The following is a 23,414-nucleotide window of genomic DNA, read 5'->3' as shown; positions in this document are numbered from 1 at the left end:
CTTACCGAAGCTTAGAGAATATATTAAGGAGACTTAAGGTTCAAACCCGTAGCTATTTGCTTTCCCTGTTTGAGACAAAGGTCTGTCTTTGCTCCGGAGACGAGGTCTTGCCTCATTCTAAAGTTTTTTCTTTTCTTTCCTTTTTTTTTTTTTTTTTTTTTTTTTTTTGGCAGAATGCCCCCTTCCCCCTATTTTCATATGAACATTGCCAACCTGCCCCAGAGCTGGCCCTCCGCCCCCAGCTCCTGGGCCTAGGTTGAGCAAGGGTGGCTGCCGCATGTAGCGGAGCTGCTCCAGGTAGAGTCCGGCACCGGTCGCGGGTGGCAGCCTCTCCTTCCTCTATTGGAAGGGTTACGTAAATGAGCACCGTTCTGGGCTTGACTTCGTCCCTGATGGGAATATCCCAGTTCCCGGCTTTGGGAATCTAAGGCAAATAATTGATTTTTAATGCACACTTAAGAGACGGCGGTTTAAGCTCGAGAGTCTGGCTGTCCCGAGAGTGGCGGCGAGCGCGCCAGACACAGGTTGGCTCAGCCCGGAGCGAGTTTGGGTCCCTCGCAGCCTTTTCCACTAGCCTTCCCAGGGTCTCGGGGACTTTCAGGCCGAAGTTGGAGAGGGAGAAAGGGCGGGACTTGAAGTCCCTGTGGCCAGTGTTTTCTCGGATTTTGGAACCGTGTAGAACCTTGACTTAGGCTGTAGAGTCGTGGCGGCTTGGAGCGGCTCTGCGGCCCCGGGAGGAGACGCGCTCCCGGGACGTTGCGGCCGAGATGCCCGAAGGGAACCCGGGCGCTGCGCGGGGAGCAGCAAGGTGAGGGCGCTCTTGCCCAGGACAAGAAGAGCTTTGAGTTTGGTAGCTCACACTGGCTGATCTAGGAAAATTGACTCCAGAACCTTGCCCAGACGCACTTCCCCACCTTTTTCCTTTCTTACTCTTTTGTGTCTTCCCTCCAAGCCTGCCCGCCCCTTCTCCCAGAAAGTTGTTTCTTTTTGTTTACCTGGTCCGGTTTCAGATCTCAGTCCTTATTTGATAGATGGTAAAACTGTTTTCTCTGTAGTAGACATCTCCTTTCCACTATATACTCTTCTTCTGTTTCACTTTCTACCCCATGTTCCTTTTCTGCCCAAGCCTGTGGTTCAAAGTGAAGAGTTCTTATAGGGAAAGAGGCGGAATTGGGATGGACATTCCCTTAGCACTAAAGGTGTCTTTGAACTGGGGAAAGGGAGGCAGGGGGTTAGGTGGGCTGAGCTTCTTGCCGGAGCCTGGGATTCCCCCGCAGTGATTTTCAGTCTCGGAAAGGGCACAGGAAGGAAAGGACCATGCAGCATAGAGCTCATCCATTTCCGGCTGCTCCCCTCCCCATCCTGCATAAGATTCAATTTCCCTGCTTCAACATCATCCTTATCTGACCCTCTATCAAAACTTGAGGTGGGCAGAAATTACAGATTTTTGTGATCAGAAAAAAAGCATTTAAAATAGCAAATACCTCAAAATTGTGCTTTTGAGGGGGATAGATAAGATGCCCCATGTCCTTTTCGTGGTCTGCTGCTTAACAGGAATAACCCTCCCTCCTTGTCTTTGGCTTCGTGCAAAAACTGCCAGGAGGAAAGCACATTTCTGCGCTGCTGCAAGATTTGGAGTTTAGTGTTCAATTGAAAGAAAATGTTCAGTTGCCAGACATGTTTCGGATATTCATTTTCGATTTAGATTGAATTTTCCTACACAGCCAGCACTCCCTGAATTGCAGCAGTCTTCCTCAATTTTATTCCCCCTTTTCTTCTCCTCTTATTGTCTCATCCACTGAATCAGAATGTGTTTAAGGTGCAAACCTTTCTTGCTCCCTCTCTCCTTGGCAAGGCATTGTTGATTCCTTTGGTTGAGCAGGAAAACTAAAAATCGTAGTGGAGTTAGGGAGAGTTATCTCTCAGTTCTTTCATTTTCTCACTGCTCTGAAATTTAATGACCTGATCATTGTTGTTTGAAGTTAAATTATCTGTTAAATTAGCCCTAAACAATAACTGATGATATTTTCCTTTTGGGTCCGGTTACCTCTGAATTCTTTTCCCTGGGTGGAAAGGAGAGAAGTGAAAGAGAACTCTTGGTCCCATAATAATACAATCAAATTGAAATTTATGTGCTGGTGATATCATGTAAGAAAAAAATCACTTTCAAAGAAGCTGAATTTCATAAATAAGAGATTTTTTTAAAGGCCTGTGATTCAAAAGGACCACACTAATTCAAGAATGAATGTAAATAAGCATCTTTGTTGATTAAGGAAAAAATATGAACACCATATTTTCATTACTTTACAGAACCTAAATACTCAAACTCATCATACACCGGTGCTTGCTAATCTAAATTAATTCTGCCCTCCAGGGATAAATAGTCTCAAAAAGGAAATTTAACTTCAAGCAAAATCTGAAATATTTTAGATGTGAATTTCTAGAAATCCAAAGTATATTTATTTCTTTGAGTCAGACACTTGTTTGTTTTGCAATCACTTTATGAAACAATTTTGGAATAACACAGATGCTTTTTCCCCTCTTTCTTGTTTCGGATTGCTTGCATATGCAGGCATAGGCATGAGAGCTTCCAGGGTATACTGAAGAAACAACCCTTTTTCTCATTTGTTTTAACAAAAAGTCCAAATCATCTTTAAAGTCAAAAGTGCTACAGTAGTTTTTAAAAATCTTTAAAAATAAGTATTTTGTGTATTTTTCCCATTTAAATGTGCTGAATGAGTAATTAGAAGCTATTATGAGGGTTAAAAATTCAGAACGTGAATAAGGTGGTAATTTTATTATTTGATACTTTTATAATTTTTATAATTAATGATGTAGTTTTAAGTTTGGAAAAGGAGAGTGTTCTTCCCACCCCATCAGAAATGCTATAGAAGGAATAAAGTAGAATCAGGTAAAAGTGGCACCAGGGCTTGTTTATTTATTTATTTTCAGTAGTAGCAGTAGTAGTAGCAGCAGCAGCAGCAGCAGCAGTAGTGCAGTTGAAAAATATACTTTTAATTATACATTGGGAGCTCTGATTGCAGGTTGGAAGACTTAAAATCGATCATTCCTGCATCAATAGTGTTGTCTATTACTGCATTGATTTGTGTTTATTTATGCAGAGACTTTCAGTTATTTACTTACATATTTCAGCATCTGCTGCTTGATTATTATCACAGGTTGGTTTTAATGAAAGAGCTTATATAAGAAACACATTTGACAGATCAATTTTAAGTAAACTTGATAGTGAATTATGGCAACCCAAAGAGTTTATGAAATTACTTATTAGTACTTGCTTTTTAGCAATTAGGAATCTGTTTCTGATTAAAATCTTTCTCGTGCTACTTGAAAGCTTCCATTCTTCACTGTTGATGTGTTTTAATAAAATAGGAAAACATGATTTTACGATGTTAGATATGCTAGAATGAAACTGTTGAGGTTTTTTTTTTTTTTTTTCCCCTGTTGACATGATGAGGTTACCTTCTTGACAATAAGGTGGACACTGGGTCTACTAATGTTGTAAATGAAAAATCAAGGAGTCACAGGATTTGAATGTGGAATGTCTAAAACATCTGTGACTTCTAAGTTTTGCCAGTGATGCTTATGCCGAACAGGATATTCCAATGTTCTTCAGAACACAGTAAATAAATATATACAATCATATATTCTATTATTTAGTTTATATATATACATATATGATTATACCTTGTGAAGATAAGCATTTCTCTTGAATAGCTCACATGTGAATGTGATGGTGCCTCAGGGTTCATTTGAATGGGTGTGTCTTTTATATGTAGGAGGCAATAGTGAGAGATTGAGATGCATTGTGTTTCTCTTACTGTGATTACAAAATGTTGAAAAATGACTTGGAAATTGAAAAAAAAAAGTGGCCAATTCATTAAAGGCTATTTACTTGTGGTTTTATAGTACTTTTATTACAGTTTGAGGATGAATCTTTTCTTGTTAATAATTTGGAATACATCTACCAAATATGATTAATAGCCCTATTCTTGATCTCTCGAGCTTCTCCCCTCACCTGTATCTTTGAAGAATATAGAGAGCAAAAGTAACCGAATTCTTTCCTGAGAACGAAAGGGCCTTGTGAGATGGAATTATCCTCCTAACCTCTTGAGTTTTCCTGAACTACTTATCTTCAGTATCCTCGCTGTGAGAGGTGGAGCCTCACAGTCAGGCGGCTACAGGAAGAAGGTGGGCAAGTCCCAGTACCTTAAGCTTTGCTAAAGGTTGAAGGGAAGAACAGAGGGAGAGCTCTGAGTTTGCTTATTTAATTTACTTTATTTTTCTGTCCTGCGCCAAGCCCTTGAAATTAATACAGCGATATGGCCCTTTAGGACCAAGCACACTCGGCATTCCAGAGCATCAGACGAAAGGGACTTAGAGCTAAGTAAGGCGTCCTCACCCACCCCTCCCTCCATCTTTTTACGCACACACCAGCTCGTCCTCACGTGCATGGGGTAGTGGACAGTGTTGACTTGAATTGCTCTCGCTTGCTCCAAGCCTTTCCTGTGAATGAACCCGAAAACACTCGACAGGTCGTGAATAATCGTTTTAATGAGTGTGCAAAGCGTGCGACTGGGTGCACCGAGCTGTCGGGTTAAACAAACAACTTGTACCCTGACCAAATCCGATTGTTAAAGTGCAAAGTGATGTCAGTACCATTTCCATTGCCCTTCAGAAAACCACAGATCTGACACGCGGGAGTCCAATTTTCCCCATTAAAGAAAAATAACAATATTTTCCAACCGTGTATGTGATCTTCTTTAATATTAATCTGAGCCAAACGAAACCTCATTTGAGAATGAGAGAAGTTGTCGTGTTACTGTCTCAAAAACAAATCGAAAAAAGGGAGAAAATAAGGAAGATATCCGAACAATTCTAAAAAGTTTGACGGAGGATTTCCTTTTGATAGCTCGCATGTCATTGCTGATCACTACTGTAAAAATTTTACACCCCCTACACACACATCCATAGAGTAGCTCTTACATCAAGTTAACTATATCTAAAAAAACTGGGATTTGTAATTTGGTCTGTACTAAGATGGAAACGCTAAGCCTGTAAAGACTCTTTTCTACTGAAAAATTAACTGAAATAGTTGCTGTTTTTATGTTAGCCTGTGAGGGAATGAAGGGATAAGAAGTTCCGACACTTATGCTTTTAAGGAAAACAGTTTGGAGGAAAGTACTCTTAAAGGAACCCTGATGGATCACCCCATCTAAAACAATAACAAAAAAAGCACAGTTAGCTCTTCACAAATCACACTCTTTCTCCCCCCCCCTTTTTTTTTGCATAATGGTACTAGGGAAATATATTTGTTTCTTTTGCATCTAGTAAAAAGAGCTACTTATTTGGAATAAGCCACATGTGCTCCTTTCCTTGTTGGTTCTTTTACCTTCTTTCAACAATTCAAATATCAAATACTACCTGAAGAGTAAGAAAATAAAACCTAAAGATTTTTTTAAAATCCCTTTTACATATCCTCTCTAAAAATTTTGTGAACAGAAATGGTAAAATACTTCCCCTGCCAACATCTCATATATATGCACATTTCAAGTAAAATGACCAAGCTGCTTGGAAATCAGTGTATCGTTCCAAATAACTAGCTCTTTCAACTCAATAACAGTATAGGGAGATTAAGGTTTATATTTTCATTAGATTAAGTATTATAAGTTACATGTTTTTCTTTAAAGACTGAAAACATATCATGTCCTACAGTCTGAAAGGTTATTTATCCTCTTATAACTGTAGTCAGCATATAGAAATAAAGTGTTAGGGATATGGTGCACTTGAATATGGAAGCTCAGCAGCATTTGCTCACTTAACTCCTATTGGGTATGCTGTCATCTACATATCTGTCTTTATGACCATCTATTTCACATACAAATATGTCAATATACAACCAATTGCAATTAAATGAATTAAATTACCTAAAACATATAACTGACATATCTGACAGAGTAAGCAGTTTCCTATTTAAGTCACATAGTTTTGTTATTATGGTTACTAGTTTTATACATCTCTATCAATTTAGCCCCAGTTGGGTAAAATGGAAGTTACTGAAATTCGGTTTCCAGTAGTAGTAGTAGTTTAGGACAGTATTTTTGTTGATTTTGACTGTAATCTGGTGAATGTTTCAGAATATCAATTCAAAATATCCTTTAATTACTAGGAAATTTGACAAAAATGACTATCAAAAACTAGAGGCTTACATTTTTTTTATTGTTTTAGGTATTTTTGGACACACAACAGACTGTGCAGTTATTACCTAAACAGATTTCTTCTCTGTGGGCTGAGTTGAAGAATTTTAGGAGTCACTGAAAGAGCAACATACATTTCTGTTTTAGATTCACAAACAGCAAAGCTAGAGGGTGCGTCTGTTTTTGTGTGTATATATGTAGTTAAAGAACTACACTATCAAAACATTAATTATATTTGAAAGAGCAGAGAACTTGTTGTAGAGAGAACTGCATTACTGAATTTATATTCCATGGAATGTGTCTGTGGAGAGGGCTAGAATTGTATACCTGTCTTAAATGATGCACCCTTTTCAGTGAGGTGCACAACAAGAGCAAAGAGAAGAAGGATGCAAACTTGGAGGGGAGAGATCTTTGATATCTGGATGGTTCTAAACAGAGGGAATTCAGGTGCAAATGCAAATCACATGAAGAACAAGCATGGGGTCTTTGTTTTCTGTCAACAAAAACAAATATAATTTTTCCCTCTATCAAATAATAAATCACAGAATGATCTTAGCTGAATTTGGAGCAGAGTAGGGGAAGAGATTGAGTGACTAAGAATACTCCAATTATCATAGTTCTGATCCCCAAGTCCTGTTTATTTCACAGCTGCCAAATTTTATATCCAAAATTTAGATTCTCTTCCTCCCAAATCCTACATTGGTATGAATCATCTTTGATCATTTTTAGTTTTTGGCTTAATTACTAGTTTTCAGCTTTAAATTACCAATAAACTAATTAATCTGACTAATCTTTCTAAACTTCTGTTTAGTATAATAGCTGCAACAAAAACCAAAATAAAATAACAAGACTGCAGCAATAATGACAAAAATAAAATGTTAATGATAACAATGCAAACAATAATAGCAGGAACAATTTTAAAATAATTTCTCTGGCTGACAGGATGAAGATAGACTCCATTTCAGCCTGAAATTTGTGTTTTGCGGCTGCAGTTGGACATTCCTCTGATTTATTGTTTCACTGGTTAGATGGATGATCTGTCCCTGCCCAACTTGTATTCTAATATAGACTCCCTTGGTTTTATATGGTAGGTCTTTTTAATGTCACTGAGTATTTTTGTGCCCACTCATCTTCATTGCTATGGGTGGGTCCCCCTTGGACACTGTTTCCAAGTACATCAACCCTGGAAGAGACTGGGAGCAAAAGCAGACATGTGAGGGGATTCTTGTCTAGAAGGACCTGGTGCCTTCGAGCTAGAGCTCTGCTGGTGAATAGGCAAGTTGTCATATTTGGGAATCATATTCACAAAACTAAGGGATTTGAGAAGGGCAAAGTAAATGAGATTCCTGTGAATCCAAAGAGAACACTGGCTCTCAGGAAGTCAGGTTATCGGCCAAGACATAAACATTAGAAATTAGGGCCCTTTGGATGAACACTTTTGATTCCTTTAGGGATGGAGGGATGGAAAGGGGATAATAAAGTGAAGGGAATAGAAGTGGAGGAAGGAGACCTTGTGGTGATCTCATTGGTAAAGCTAACCCATCTCCTTAGGAGGAGGGAGAGGTTATTTTTGTCAGTTGTAAACCTGCCAAGGTTGATTGTTTTAGGTGGGAGAACAGCCGCCAGTGCCTGAGACTAGGCTGGGAAGAATCTGCCAATGAGCCTGTACTTGCAGAAATCTAACTCTCCTCTCAGCCCAATGTTCCTTCTATCACCTGGGCCCACTGAGCATATTACCCTGAGAAAAAGGAACTGAGAGAAATGAAAAACGGGTGGGGAAGGAATTACACTAATGTTTGTCAGGCAGATGTTGAAGTTAAAGCATGTTTGGTAATTGCTTTCATTTTGGAGGGGAAAGAAACCTGATTGGGAGAGGAAGGGTTGTTATAGGAGAGGAGAGCCTAGAACAGAACGAGATAGAAGAGATAGAAATTCCTTGGCAGCCCAGCAGCTAGGGCCAAATGGAAAAGGATCTTAGCAAAGAAGGACAGTTTGAGAGCAAGGAAGGGTGACTATTAAATATTTTTGCAGTTCTGTTTTCCTGCAAATTAATGTAGCCCTGAAAACTTATGAGAAATTTGCTTGCCTTGTTAAGTAACAATTACGAAAAGAAAGGCATAACTATCAATAGCCAGTTTTGTCCTCAAGAAAACTTTTTTTCTTTATATATTATCATAGACACAAAATGCATAGCCAAACCAAGCAGTAGTTGAAGAAAGAAAGGGAAAGGAAAAAAAGAAGGATGCAGCTTCCCTGCTGGTCATGCTGTGCATCTATCCCTTTACCTTTCAGAGCGGGGAACCATCTTTTTTCATTTCTGTCTAATCTTTTCACTTAAAAATGTATGAAAATATTCCAGTTCATGAGACTGTTTTTCACTAAATATCAGAAGAGAATGAGAAGCTTTTATTTCTAGGGATAAATTCACTGAGGTGATATTCAGTCTGCAACAGGGAGAAAGACAGCTTTGGCTGAAACTGTATATTGCTCTGCTCACCAGTGGTACCCTCAGGCTTCCCTGTGCACTACTAATAACTACTAAATTCACTTGAACTCTTCTGGAACTCAACAACTTGAAATAAAACTGGATCTTTCCATATAAAATCCAACTCTAATTAGAATATTTTATGGAAAATATTCTCAGTTATTGTGATTAACTGTTTGAATTGTCTATTTGATTAAAGGCATTTATCGTTTGTTTCAATAATACAATTAAAAGAAATCAATATCACCAATAAAAGTAGCTCTCAATACTGTTATGTACATCCCAAAAATACGGCTTTTAAAAATTGATTTTTAAACAATCTGGTTTTAATTGTATATAACAGAACCTCTGAGTCACTGGAGACTTGCCTAACTAAAAGAAATTAAGTTAATACTTTCGTAATGGGAATATTTGACAGAAACTACAGAAACAATAAAAGCAAATGTTTTACAAAGTGGTAAACCTTATGCAGATATTCACCTGCACTCAGTTTATGCACTCACAACAAAATTAGTAGGCTTTTATATCCCATATCTTAGAAACATCTTTAACCAATGTATATAAATGCTTATGCATATGTATTAAACACACGATGCAGCATATAGTTAGAATATATACATTTATTTTTAAAAATAAACTAAGAACTAAGCAAATATTAGCATTTCTAACTTTTTTAACCACGAATGATTGGTGTGTATTTGTGATCCATAAACAATGAAGGAAAGCCAGAACTATGGACAGACATTCTACTTTGTATTGTGAAGCAAATATAGGTTTCTTTCTGTTTGGAGGTGTGAAAAAGTGAAGAATTTAGGAGTGAGTAGAATTAAGATTTATATATGTTTTCAGTAAACCAAGATGTAGTTATTTCATTCTTTAAACATTCCCATTCTACAATTAAATAAAAGAAATATAGTTTCAAAGACAGGAGAGGTAAGCCCAAGTCCAGCTATATCTCGGAAAAGAAATGGGTTTCCGAGATAAAAAATGATGTTAACATTTTTTTCCGACCAAGAATTTTTCAAGGTAGATATAGCCAGATCTATTGCATATGTGGCAAAGCAAATATTTCAGAAATGTGCTGTGGGGGGATTTAATGGACTGACACTCTTTGAATAGTTATGATGAGTAATACTCCTTTGAAGAGAATTGTGTGCTTATCACACTCCTTAAAAATGGGGGAGGGAGAGAAGTTTGAGAGGTGGACATGTCCTAGCATCCTAGCTATTGCTAATAGCAGAGGGGTGTGACCTGTGTAGAAAAGGAAGGGATTCTATGCCAGGAGAAGAGCTGTAAAAATCATTGGTCCTATCATGTTTATTTCCTTTTAGGTACACATTCAAAGACATGTCCTTTCCACTAGGCTCTCATTTGCAGTTATGGCTTCACAGAGAGTAGCCAGCCTGTATTAAAGCACAATCCAAAGCATTAGTCCAGTTTTGGAAAGAAGACAGTGGACAGGAAAAATAAAGGGACACTCGTAATGCAATTCTCATTGGCAGTTGGAGAATAGGGAAGAAGGCTTCAAAATAGGGTGGCGGGAGAAGAGCAGCTCTTTAGGTGAGTTTTGGGAAGATGCTAAGTAAAATGCTGTTCAGAAATTGGGATTAATTGAGCAGTTTAAATACAAATCTGCCGGAAATCGGGCTCTGTGCGAATGAAAATGAAGAAATTTATGCATATTCTAATTTTCCCTCTTTGGCTGCTATTTTGGAGGAAGAGACTTCTTTTGCTGATGGTGGGACTTTTTTGTTCTGCACAGGAAATGTGTAAATGAACACAAATGTGTGTGTTTTTCCTTTTCCATTTCTCTCCTCCATCCCTCCTCCCCCTTTCAACAATCAGAAATTGTTAGGGTGCTTAATTCTGCAGCTACGGACCCCAGGGTTTCTCCCAATTCCCAGGATGGTAGGGAGCAAGCAGCGCAGGGAGGGGAGTTGAGGCTACCCTGGTCACTAACCTTTGGAAATTAACCTAGAGTTTCCATTCCATCATTGAACATTCAAAAAGAATGGAGAGCAAGGAGGAGTCAAATATTTAATATGATGACAAATCGCAGAAAGCTATTTCTTCTCACAGCCTAAATCTCAGTAACAACTAGGTTGGGGGGAGCTTAAAAGTGATCTTATAAGCCATGTTGCGCATATCCATTGACCATCAGCGCCAAGTCCAAACACTTTCCCTCACGCGCTTTGGGAACACCTAAGGCTGGCGCATTTTAATTGTATTAAGATCCACAAGAAACTCTAGCTCTCCTACTCTGATGTAAGTAAGTCGCCCAATGCTGAGAACGAATGAAGTGGAGCGCTCCGGTAGTTTTTGTGTTCCGCGGAATATGTAAGGGACTCCAGAGACGGTCCAATGAAGTGTGTGGGATGAAGGTAGGGGCGGGGGCGACTCGGTCTCTGGGGAGAGGGAAGGAGGGCCGAGCGGCGGGACGGTTGGAGAGCGAGAGAGGAAAAGAGAGGTGCTCCCTGCCCTCTTACTCCCGCATTTGCAGGCCAAGCTGAGAGCTTCAGAATTAATTCCGGGGCGGGGAAGACAAACAGAGACAGAGACCGAGTGTTTCTATATTCTTTTCTATACCCCAGACAAAAACCCTGAAGCCAACTTCACTCTTAACAATTTAATTTGAAAAGGGCCCTGCAGTGCCCTCTTCGCTGCTCCCACAGCGCCGCGCGAGCCCGGGGCTGAAGCCGAAGCCGGCCCTCCGCCAGGTCGACCACCGGCTCCGCCGCACAAGCAGTGTCCTCAGAGAAAGGCGGCCAGAACAAAGCCCCCGCTACGCGTTCCTGCCTCAGATACATTCTCGGTGCCCACGTCGCGGCTCCGGGCCCCCAGGGCTCTCTTTCTAACACTCCATCAGCCAGGACCCTCCCCGCCTCCCATTCCAGTCTTCCTCTCTTGGGAAGAGGGCGCAGCAAGGCCGACGCCAGGCTGGCCGCACCCCCACCCCGCCATCGCGACTCGACGCCAGGCGTCCATACCCCTCTGCGTACCGGTGTTGGGGGCGTAGGTGGCCCTGGAAAAAGCTGGGAGAGGAGCGCGGACCCTCGCTGCAGACCTCACGCCAAGGTTACCATCACATCTAGGAACCTCTTCGGAAAAGGTCCAAAATGCCTATTTTGCAGAAAGCTTGCTGTGGTGTGAAGGGGCCTCGAGGTCAGAAAACCCCCTAAGAGGCCTCGTAAGGTCTGGGTGCAGAGTCAAGCCCTGCTCAGGCCCATTTCTCCCGCGCACTCCAGGTCCCGCACTTCCGGTCCCCCTGGGGGGGGGCCCTGACCCTCCCTTCCCCAGCACTTCCGGCCCGTGGGCTTCTGAGTTCCCTCTCAGTCACTCAGCTGAGGGATATCTTTGAGAGCTGATTTCTGTATCTTTGCGGTAGCTAGTGGAAATTTTACCTGTTTCCTTCATTTCTTTTTACTTTGACTTTAATTTCATGGCTTCCTTAAACTTGGGAGTGATGGGCGAGTCAGGGGAGGGTGGGGGTCAGGTCGGAGGAAGGCTTGGGGTGGCGAGAAAAAGCCCATTGCAGATAAATCTCTTTTTGTCTTTTCAGATCACCTCCCCCCATTCTGAATTTCCAGCACAATTTCACATCAGCAACTGAAGTTTAGGCGTTTTCCAGCAGGGTCTAGGCAAGTGTCTGCACCTAGTAAGCATGCAATAAATGTTGAAAGAATTACTGAGTAGTTTATGCTGCTCTGTTAGGCATAGGATTCTTAGAGATGGTAGGTATCCTCAGAAATCAGCTGACCTTTGACCTCTGGTGGTTTTGTTGAATTCGGTTGAGACTGATAAATAAATGGACTTAGGAACTTATTTATTTATTTATTTAAGGGACTCCCGAAAGCAGTGGGAAGAAATCTCTTAGAGTTATTGAGAGTGTTTTCTTGAACTTCTTAATATATATGAGGTAAAATGCTGTGAATTTTTAGGGTTTTTTTTTGGTCTTTTTAGGGCCACAACTGTGGCATATGGAGGTTCCCAGTCTAGGGGTCCAATCCGAGCTGCAGCCACCGGCCTATGTCACAGGCACATCAAGGCGAGATCTGAGCCATGTCTGCAACCTACACCACAGCTCAGAGCAATGCCAGATCCTTAACCCACTGAGCAAGACCAGGGATGGAACCCACAACTTCATGGTCCCTAGTCGGATTCGTTAACCACTGAGCCACAATGGGAACTCCAGAATTTAGGGGGTTTTATGAGCCCTTCCATGACTTTTTCTTAACATTTTGCTTTCTTTTTAAAGTATTACTTTCTGTGCTAAGAAGTCATGGCATTATGAAGTTAACTCTTATAGCTACTTTGAGGCAGAAACTGAGAGATTTCTCTTTTGCTTTCTTGATGCTATAGCTTAATCCTTGTCAAACTTAATTCACTTCTGTGTTGTGTCTTCTGCATCATTCAGCTCTTCTTGTTCTTTGTAATAACATTTGTTTTAAAATGCTATAAGAACTTTATGTAACCAGGAGAGAAATTGCATAGTTGGGAAGTTGTGACTGGGTTCAGTCAGTCAGCACATACTAAATGCATATTTTGCTGAGCACAAGTTGTGTAACCTACAGACTAGTCCCTCAGGCATTTAATGTCCCACCCTCATTGACTCTAAAATAGTGAAAATATATAACCAATAAGCTAGTAACTGTGAAAGTAATTTTGAAAGGTTATACTTGCTAATCAAATTTAAAGTGTATTTATTAGCATCGTTATTAAGAGGCATCAGAAGGATACAAATAAGACCTGTTCTTATCCTCTGGGAACTTACAGTCTAGTTGGGCATAAATAATGTAAATGTAAGTTGATAGAAACAGCTACTAAGCAATATTCAGTGTCTGGTTTATTGAAAACATTTGCCTCACAAATTAATTTGCAGTCATGTCATTTTTTAACAGAAATATGATACCAATAAGAAATACAGGAAGAATTAATTAGGAGAACTTTCATGGAGAAAATGCATTTATCCTTATGTGCCACATAGGAAGGTTGGAAATGCAAGCTGTTTGTGTTCTGGGTGGGGGTGGGGTAAAGGTGGCATAAATGGAGAAAGAGAAAGATGTTTGATGAGACAGAGTTTGGTGGTAATTTGTAGGAAAGCTTAAAGATCCTGTAGAGGCGTTTGTATTTCATAGTAGAGGTGATAGAAACCTATGGTGGCCCTGTGAGCAGAGGATGGCATGATTAAAATTGAGATTTATATTTAAAATGATTTTAGCCAGCAACTGAGCATAGTGAAAATTGAGGGAGAGTGAAAAAAGAAAGGGAGAAAAGATTTTAGTACAGTTCTGGAATGGTGTAGTTCTCTATTACTACAGAGTCATCATTAGTCTCTTTCTCCCCAATTTTTATACAATGGAAACTGCATTGAAATGTTGAAATCAGTAATGAACCTTGAATGGAATAAGAGCCATAGACCACTGGAATACATTTTGTCACTTTATTCTTCATTTTTGCTAGAGCTAGGAGATGTTAAGTGTTGACTGATAGTGACTACAGGATGTGTTCATCACTAGTTAAAACTCAAAATCTTTCTCATTTGGTATATTTACCCATTATTCACTTTCAGTGGTTCTCAACTGGATGTGATTTTGACACACACCCTGACCACCATCAGGCACATTTGGCAAGGTCTGCAGACGTTTTTGTTGTAACAACTATGGGGCCACTACTGGCATCTAGTAAGTAGAAGTTGGGATAGATATTACTAAATGTCTTACAATTTACAGGAGACCTCCCCCCCATAACAGTGAATTATCTGGTCCCAAATATCTATTGTGCTGAGGTTAAGAAACCTTCAGTTATGGGAATGAACCATGAGCTCTAACTCTGGAGAGCTACACAAGATGTCCCAGAACCCAACTTCTATTAGAGCAACAATTTCAATTGAAGAAATGTTTAATTTGTTTAGTAAGTCAAATGTACCTCTGAAAATGAGTGTCTCTACTTAGCCCTGAAGCCTTAGAAATAGAACAGTCAGAAGGGTACCTGCTTGGATTTTCTACTTTTTATAAAATGTTGTTGGAAATCTTCCTTAAAGATTTGTCATCTAATTGTTATTTATTAAATTAATAAAATGTGCTTTTGGAGTTGCTTAGCAACTTAAGGAAAGCTTGCTTTTTAGAAGTTCATTTGTTTGTTTAAAACTAGGGTAGGTTGCATATTATTAGCTACATTACATAAATCAACAAAGAAATTTACACTGAAAATGGAATAAGATTTTTCAGCACATTTTCTGCTTGCCATGTCTGGCAATTAAAACACTCTAATTGTCTGGTAGAATTGCATCACGTATTCGACAAACATTATTTATGTATGAAACTTCAGCATAATATTGAGTATGTAAGAGAACCAAAGGGGAAAAATTCAGCAGGTTTGTCATAAAGTATGTGTTTATCTTAACCTTTCTTCTTCAAAAATCTTATCTACTAAGTACTTTTATCAGACACTAATTATACTCTTTCTGAAAAGAATTTCTCCAACACCCTTCAGTGCCTGCACCCTTTAATCATATCTCATTACATCTACCTAATCCATATCTTTTTCACATTGCCAGGGCTCATTAACAGTTTTAAAAGCTAATCTTAATCTTGGACATTATTATTCCTTGTAATCTAGATGAAAATAATGCCAATAATATTTTATTTCTAAAATTTAATGGATCATTTAAAATTTGTTCTGAAGCCATTTCTTCTTTAAATATTAATGAGAAATTAACTTTCAAACATGTATTAAACTAGCAAGATCAGTGAAATGTGTCTGAAAACCCTGAAGCACCTTTTTGAAGGAGAAGTTATTTTTATAAGTTGTTTTAACAGTGGATCATCAGTCACTTTGAAGGGAAGTGATCCTTGATTAACAGTTGGCTGATATTGTGCTTCCACAGATGTGGCAGTAATACAGGTGCTACCTATGAAACAGGACAGGTAATTCACAGGATCTGAGGGTTTGTTTTTCTGATTGAAAAATGTGAATGTTTTTAGCCTTCATCTTTGGATATTACCCCATTAAGTTGTAGACAAGACAAACAAAATGTTCCACTCAAATAATGAACAGTAGGCACCGTGTTTACTATACATTTAAAGATTGGCTGGTGTTTTATTCTTTTTGATTTTCCGTTTTTAGTAAAGGAAATGGATCAAATGTGCAGTTTCATGACTAAAGTAGAGCCTCGTGATGATGACTTTTTAGGACTTAAAGTCAAATCCTGCCTCCCAGAATATAACTGCATAGAACTAATGTATTATTCTCAATGGAAGATTCCTCCAATCTCCAACAAACTGAGATTGTTTCTTGAAAGTAATCTTTAAAAGTCATAGGAAAATTTTAACGGTCCATTTATTTATTCATACACTTTTTAGGTATAGTGTTTTAATAAAGCCACAAGCCAAAAGTCATTATCCAAAAAAAAAAAAAAAAAAAAAAAACCCAGCTTTTGGACAAGTACCTCAAGTTATGATTCAGAAGTAGGGAAGATTAATAAAACCTTAATTCTGCTGATTTCCCCCCATTCATTAGTTCTGCCAGGTAGTACAGTAATTATCTTATTTCAGGTGTTTAATTAGATATTTCTTTAGCTTTTTCCTTTGAAATAGATTTTTTTTCCTTTTAGAATTTTGTGATTTCTGATTTCTCTCCAATAATATGGTTCAGCTTGTTGTTAACTATAGGAAACTGTTATTAATCAGAATTAAGTGAAACCATGTGATAGTTGCTAAGTTTGGTCTTCTGTGTCTTATCTTTTGCAGTGGCTAAGAATTGAATTCAGTAAGATAATTAGATTTTTAGGATCTGTAACACATTTTCTTTTTTTATTTTATGGTGCACCTGCACCATATGGAAGTTCCTGGGCTAGGGATTGAATCAGAGCTGCAGCTGAGCCCTATGCCACAGCCACAGCAACACCGGATCTGGGTCATTTCTGTGACCTACAATGGCAGCTTGTGGCAACGCTGGATCCTTAATCTACTGAGCCACAGTGGGAACTATACAACTTTTTTTTTTTTTTTAAATCACTCTCTTGACATTTTTTCTTTTAAATTCTTTTTGTTTCTTACTCATCATTTTTGGGGAGGGAACTTTGCATATGCTCAATTAAGCATAACAAGTTTTCACATGTGTTCTTTTTTACTGATATAGCTTGAATATTCAGATCTTAACGAATTTTAGCAGTGCTATCATAGACAATGCTTACTTTAATGGAATTTCCCTCCTTTCATTATGAATTAAATTAGTTCTACTAATAAAAGTAAAATTTAGCATACAGTATAATACCACAAGAATTTTAAAAATTGGAAATAAAATATTAATAATATAGTTTAAAATTATTTTTACTTTTGTAAGTTGATTTTCATGTCTATTTCTCTCTTATTAGTAAGAAGTTTTGCCTTTTCTGTACTGATCATCTATTTTCTTGTCCATGTTGTTATTTTCAGAGGTTTCTCATTGGTCAGTACAATGAAGGTTGATGGCATGATTGTTCACTTCGAATCAAAGTATATTTATTGGTGTGCTGTTATCAATCAGAAATTTCCAAATACAAGTTCTCCAGTTCAAAGAAAAGTAGCTGGATCCAGGCAAAAATGCATCTGGGGACTCTCTAAGTGTGCATGATGCATCTCTGGAGAAACTTTCTTCAGCATTCTTTTTGTTTTTGTTTTTATTTTTGAAACACTTCCCTTACAATATACTCTAGCTATCAGATAGGTTCCTAAGTCTGTCCGAATCTCTCCTATATCTGAATTCTTGGTGTTCTTCCCACCCTCTGATTCCACAGATGAAGAAGAAACAATAATAAAGGAATAAAAATCATTTGTTTCTGTCTGACTGAATCATTCCAGCCTTGAAGCACCCTGGGGTTAATTAGCCTTATTATTGTGTTTACTATATCCCAAGGTTATTTGTGGAAAGTTTCCCTCTTGGCATTTTCCTAGGTGAATAAGGGAACATTGGCACTGTGGCACTGGACTTTGCTCTTGAAATGAATGGCACCTTGGCAGCACAAAGCTTGAACAGCTTAGTTTTTCATTGATAAGTTGCAAGTGGCATAGCATCATCTTCCCCCAACATTGTATACCAGATTTGATTTACTCTGGGCCACACTTTCTTACAGAGCAAAAGTCCTAGCTTAGACTGGGGTTTGGTACCATTATAAAGAGAAACATGGACCTATTTTAGGAAGAGTTAAGGGATCTTAGTCCAGAAATCAAGATGGTTGGAATGATTAACTGAATCCTATGGATATACCGCTTCTACCCTAAATGAAAGAAAAAGAGAACAGCTGCTATTATTTATCCTCACTCATTTCTCACAAATAGGCATGTTTTTTCAGTAAGCAATATTTTATCCTGGAATTAATTCTTTCAATTCTTGTCATTGTGTTTTGTTCTTATAGATTATGAGAGGTATGAGCAAGAAATTTGAAATAACACAAGATGAGATTGCCTTTTGATTGTTGAATTTCAAGATCAACACAAAATTGGTACAAGGATATGCAAAGTTATCTTCAAAGAACAGATAAATTCCTGTGCAGCAGGGTTTGACATAAACTAATTGAAGGTATTGACATATCCACAGAAATAATTTTAGCCATGAAAGCAGATATAGGAAAGCCAAAAGCAATGTATGCAAAGCCTATCCAACTGTTTCAGATATGGGGGAGTAGACTCAATTCTATTGGTCTTATATCCCAATGAAAGGTCATTCCTATTGTCAATGTTTATCAGGCCTTTTAAACTTGGTGCTGTTAAACATTCTATCCAGAAAAATATCTTCATTCTGAATCCATGCTTTCCAGGCAGTGTTTGTATCATTATTTGGCTTCAGAAGTATTTTTGTTCCTAGGATATATACTAATCACATGAATTTCAAATATTTCACTTATAACAGTAGTTACCTTTAGATGAGTAATTATATCTCAGGACTTCAGTGAAGTTCTTTTCATTCAAGTTATTCATCATAAATGAATAATTTAATTTCTGGGTCAAAATGTTACTGTATATCTCCCTTTGATAGATGAATCATTTTGGCATGTTGATAAAGTCACAGTATAAGGTTTCCACTATGAAGGGCAGATCTAGGATTATAATATATTTCTTAAGGTCAAGCCTTCCTATCAGTCTTTCCTGTGACCTACAAATATATGATTCTGTTTGTGGGAAGGATAGTAGTTGAAGTAAATTACAATTGCTCAAACAGTAATTGATGGATCCAAATATTACCCTCAATGAAATATAATATCTTAATAGGATGTCCATGGGTCAAAAAGATATTTTGAGTTCTGGATTCACCACTCATTATATGTGAGATCATCTTAAATTTTATAGACATGTTTCCTCTGTAGAATGAATATTATGTCAAAACTCCCTCCTAGGGTCACTTTGAAATTAAATGAGATCATTCATATAAAGTGCTTAGCACTCAGCCCAGAATACAGTATGAAATGAATGGTAGCTAAGAGTAATAGTAATATTATCATAATAAGATGACATAAGTTCAGCACATGATTGGGGAAGCAAGACTTTGACAGGGACCAATTGCAGAATACTTGAGATCATATGTTTTCTAAGAACTATTCTTATTCTAATATTCATATCCAGAACAATTACCACTTTTGCTTTCCTCTGAAGTACCAAATTTTATTTTTATCCCTTATAATTCTTTATTATTCACAGTATTTGAGAAATAGATAAAAATGAATAATCATCTAGCCTTTTTCTAGTCTCAGTGGCTTAATACCTCAACATTTATTACTCCTTTGTGTCACATTCCAGTGTGGTTTTGGTAGAGAGTGAGAGTGGGATTTTGTGCAATTCAGTTCCACTCAGTCATTTAGGAACCCAGGAATGGCTCTGCCGTCTTCTAGAGCCCTGGAATGCTCCTCTGGATCCTATGTATTGGTAGGGAGGGAAGAAAGCTCATTGAGGATTCTAAAGGATAATACCTATTCCGTTGGCCTGAAGTCAGTTATATTAGGCCAACCTAATTGCAGGGAAGATTTGAGAATATGGTTTATCTATGTGTTTAGGAGAAATAATAAATAGGTTTGCTGGACACAAAGCATTATCTCTGCCTTACCAACCAACCAAATATTTCCACCAACAAAACTGTTATGATTCTTCTCTAATTTTTCATCAGTTCATTAAAGATGGTAAGAAACTGTGGCCTACAACATTTACTAGCACATATTTCTATAGAGCTATAAATCTTGTATTAGAAGGTCTTTATCAACAGGGATTGGAGTCTAGGAAAGTTTTCTACCACTTTTTGATAATTTTTTTTCTATAGGAATTCTCTGGGTAACTTTTGTGGACCATTTATCCTACTTTATTCTTACTTAAAGCTTGCATATGTGAAAGAGATTATATCCTCAAATGAACATTTTCCTTGCTTTTATCATCTTGTGTCATTATCCCAACATTCTTTTATTACAGTTGCTATTGAGAGCATACTTTCAGATTTAGCATGGAGATTAAGTGTAAAATAAGTAAATAGTGAATTGTTTTGTTAGAATGAAGTATAAAAGTCAATGCTTTTAAAAGGTTTTTTTTTTTTTTTGCTGTTAACTGCTATTTTCTAAGTGAGTACAGTACTCACAACCCAGAAGATTGACAACCTTAGATTTAAGAATTTTTACTATGAAGAATTGCTGTGACAGTAAACTACACACAGTGCAAACTTTGCTATGATACTCCAAAATATGACTTTTTCTAAAGTTCCACTTTACTGATGAGAGAGTTCCTTATATTAAAACGTATTTAGCACATGGATTCCTAAACACTATCCAAAATGCTTTTGTGATGGTGTTTATTCTTCATGGTTAAAGAAATAGATTCAAGCTTCCTACTTATTTTGCCAGTTTATCCAACAAGTCATAAATGATAGAAACTAGCATTCAACACTTGCATTTACTAATGCCGATAATCTGTTAGAGATCAGCTGTGAATATTAATGGATTGATTTCCACTGAGTATTTTTAATTATATTGATACTATTTTGGGAGGCATAAATATTTTAAACATTTTCTCATAATCAATATGCATATATATGAAATTGGTCTTATATTTTGCTATTTTTATTATAAATCAAACTATCCCTTATTATTAACATTTAATCAAAGGATATGTTTGTGATACTCATTAAAATATATTCTTAAATGACCATTTTAGTAATTAAGTGAAGTTAAAGACTGACATTCTTTAGATGATTATATATTCATGAACATAGTTCTGTTTTTAGTGGTTATAACACTAATTAATAGTTCTTCATGAAATATTTTTTGTTTCCCAACTGCTTTTTTAGTGCATTCTACAATTTTTCATATAATTACCTGTTTGCAAATTAGAAGAGGTTATAGAGCTCAAAATAACATCATAATTTTTGTTTCCATGCTAGTCTAACCAACTTTAGCCTTTATTAAATAAATAAATGTAGAAAAATGAATATCCATAAATACATTAATTCTTTAATTGGATATGCATATTATTTAATTGAACAATTCTGTGAGAGAAAATGTTTGCAAATACATATTTAAAAAGTAGAAAAAGGCGTATTTATTATTTCATTAAGTAGGAATAAGTTATTGTGTGTAGTCATATAAAGAAAATTAAATATTTTGTGTTATGCATTATAAGCTCAGTTGTCTTGCATTATCTATCTTTGCTTATAACATTTCATTGATTATATTGTTTATGTTATATAAGTAGTTTTCTTCATATTTTAGAATAATTATTGATGAAAATGATTACTAAAAAATACTTGAGTTATTTTACCCTTTACACAAATATCCCAAAACTTTCATGTACTATATTGAACATGAACCTCTAGAATTTCTAAGTTTTCAGTCTACTTCAACATACAAGTTACTGAATATTGATATCAGAAATTATTACCTTGAGTGCTATATATTCTTTATGAGGTTTCATAAAGAATTTAAGTATTATTCATATATGTATTAAAAAGTTAAGTGCTCTAGACTTTAGACTATTTCTTTTGCTGCATAATTTAAATCGATGTTACAAATTCTGGCTTTTTGTCACTAAACTTTTGTATTATAGAATGTAGGTATTTTAGCTTAAGGTTTTATGCATACTTGACAAAAATAATTTCAGCCTTATAGTAGTTAAGCAGAAATTGTTTAGAATTTGCAGTTGTAACATAAATGCTAATTATAATTCATTGGCAAACCATTAAAGATTTTATGTAAGTTGACTTCAAGACATTTTCTTCCAAAACAGTTGTTACATTTCCCCGTGTTTCCTGCATGGTGGATTTTGAATTTAGCATCTGACATGTTTTCTCAACTACTGGTTTATAATGAAAACATGTAGGTACTCGAGGGAATGTGTTAAAAGCAAAAATTCTATGATCCTTGAAAGGTAAATGACAGTGCTGAGATTGTCACATCTGGATCAGAAATGTTTCATCTGTTTATCTATCTAAACAAACACAAATGAAATAATTAGGATCCTAACAATGCATGTTTTGAAAAACAGCTTATGGCTTTGATTAGGTCAGAACCCAATGATTTTTTACTTTTCTTTGTTCTCACAACTGAGTAAAAATGGAATGATCTTCAGCATCAAAAATCTGTGACTGATTAGAGAAAATCTACTATTTAATATTTTGAAATTTGAAGGTGAAATCAAATCGTTGGCTTTGAAAAAATTATAGTTATTATATATTAAATACATATGTATATATACACATAAACACACATCCATACATACGTGTGTAATTATGTACATTGTAGTATCCCTAAATATTCAGCTAAATCTACCTCCCCATATTTTCATTCTCATTAGAACAGTGCTAATATATTTTAGAATTGCTAACCTGTAGGTGGGAGAAATCAATTCTATAGAAAAGTTAAATGAATCCTTTGGAAAATCACAACTGTTTATATTTAAAACAAGCTTTTTGCATCATTCTAAACTATAAATTGACTTTTAAATTTAGCTTTGTATGTAGATTGGTAAGTCCCCCAAAATTTTAATGTAAACTAATATTTTCTAAATTATATTAAACTCTTAAAATGATATCCTGAAGATGGAAACTCAAAATATTTTGTTTACATTCCAATTACATGTCTTGATTTTAAATTAGTATAATCATACATTCTTGCTATATTAACATTTAAAAACAATTCTAATCATATGGCTTGATATAAATTAATATAATCATATTCTCTTGTTCAGTTAGGAGTAAAGTAGTTGTTTTATTAAACATGCCATTTGTTTACGATACAGTGTTTCAGAAATGCTAGTTCAAAAGGTAGGATAAGAATTTATATCAAATACTTCAATCTGACAAGTAAATTGCATTTCTTCCACCATAAAGAGGTAAGCATAAAACTGTAGCAGTGATGAAAAGACATATTCTTATTACACAGAGATATGATATGCACCAGTCTACAAAACTGACCTTTTCCACTTTTAAGATTAAGACAAAATCTCTACAACCACTAAAGTAAGGATTTGTCTTTGACTTTTGGTATTTTAAATATTTTATTAAAATTGTTTTTCCTTTTATTATTCAACCAAGAGGGGGAAAAGTGCAGAATGGGTTTTAATATAAAACATGGTAAAATGAAGTCTGCAAGTTATTGTATACATATGAAAAATCTGGAGTCTCAGTGAATGCTATACTCAAGAGTAAAACATAGGAAATGCCTTCCATTTGCCAAGACAGAATTAGGAGGATTGTGTACATTTTTT

General features: G+C 36.7%; 1 long non-coding RNA gene across 2 annotated transcripts in view; it reads left to right on the top strand.

The window, feature by feature from the left end:
- The window catches only part of LOC110261581, a 40,490-nt gene that overhangs the window by 879 nt on the left and 16,197 nt on the right, over nt 1-23,414 (top strand). Inside the window, exon 2 of one of the 2 annotated variants that reach the window (XR_002345874.1) lies at nt 18,095-18,258. The exons of the other annotated variant lie outside the window; for it this stretch is intronic. This is a non-coding gene — a long non-coding RNA (uncharacterized LOC110261581). The remainder of the gene's footprint in view (nt 1-18,094; nt 18,259-23,414) is intronic. 2 annotated transcript variants of the gene reach the window in all.

The sequence above is a fragment of the Sus scrofa genome, chromosome 7 (genome assembly GCF_000003025.6).
Source record: "Sus scrofa isolate TJ Tabasco breed Duroc chromosome 7, Sscrofa11.1, whole genome shotgun sequence".
Lineage (NCBI taxonomy): Eukaryota > Metazoa > Chordata > Mammalia > Artiodactyla > Suidae > Sus > Sus scrofa.
This window is presented reverse-complemented; position numbering and strand designations above follow the sequence as displayed.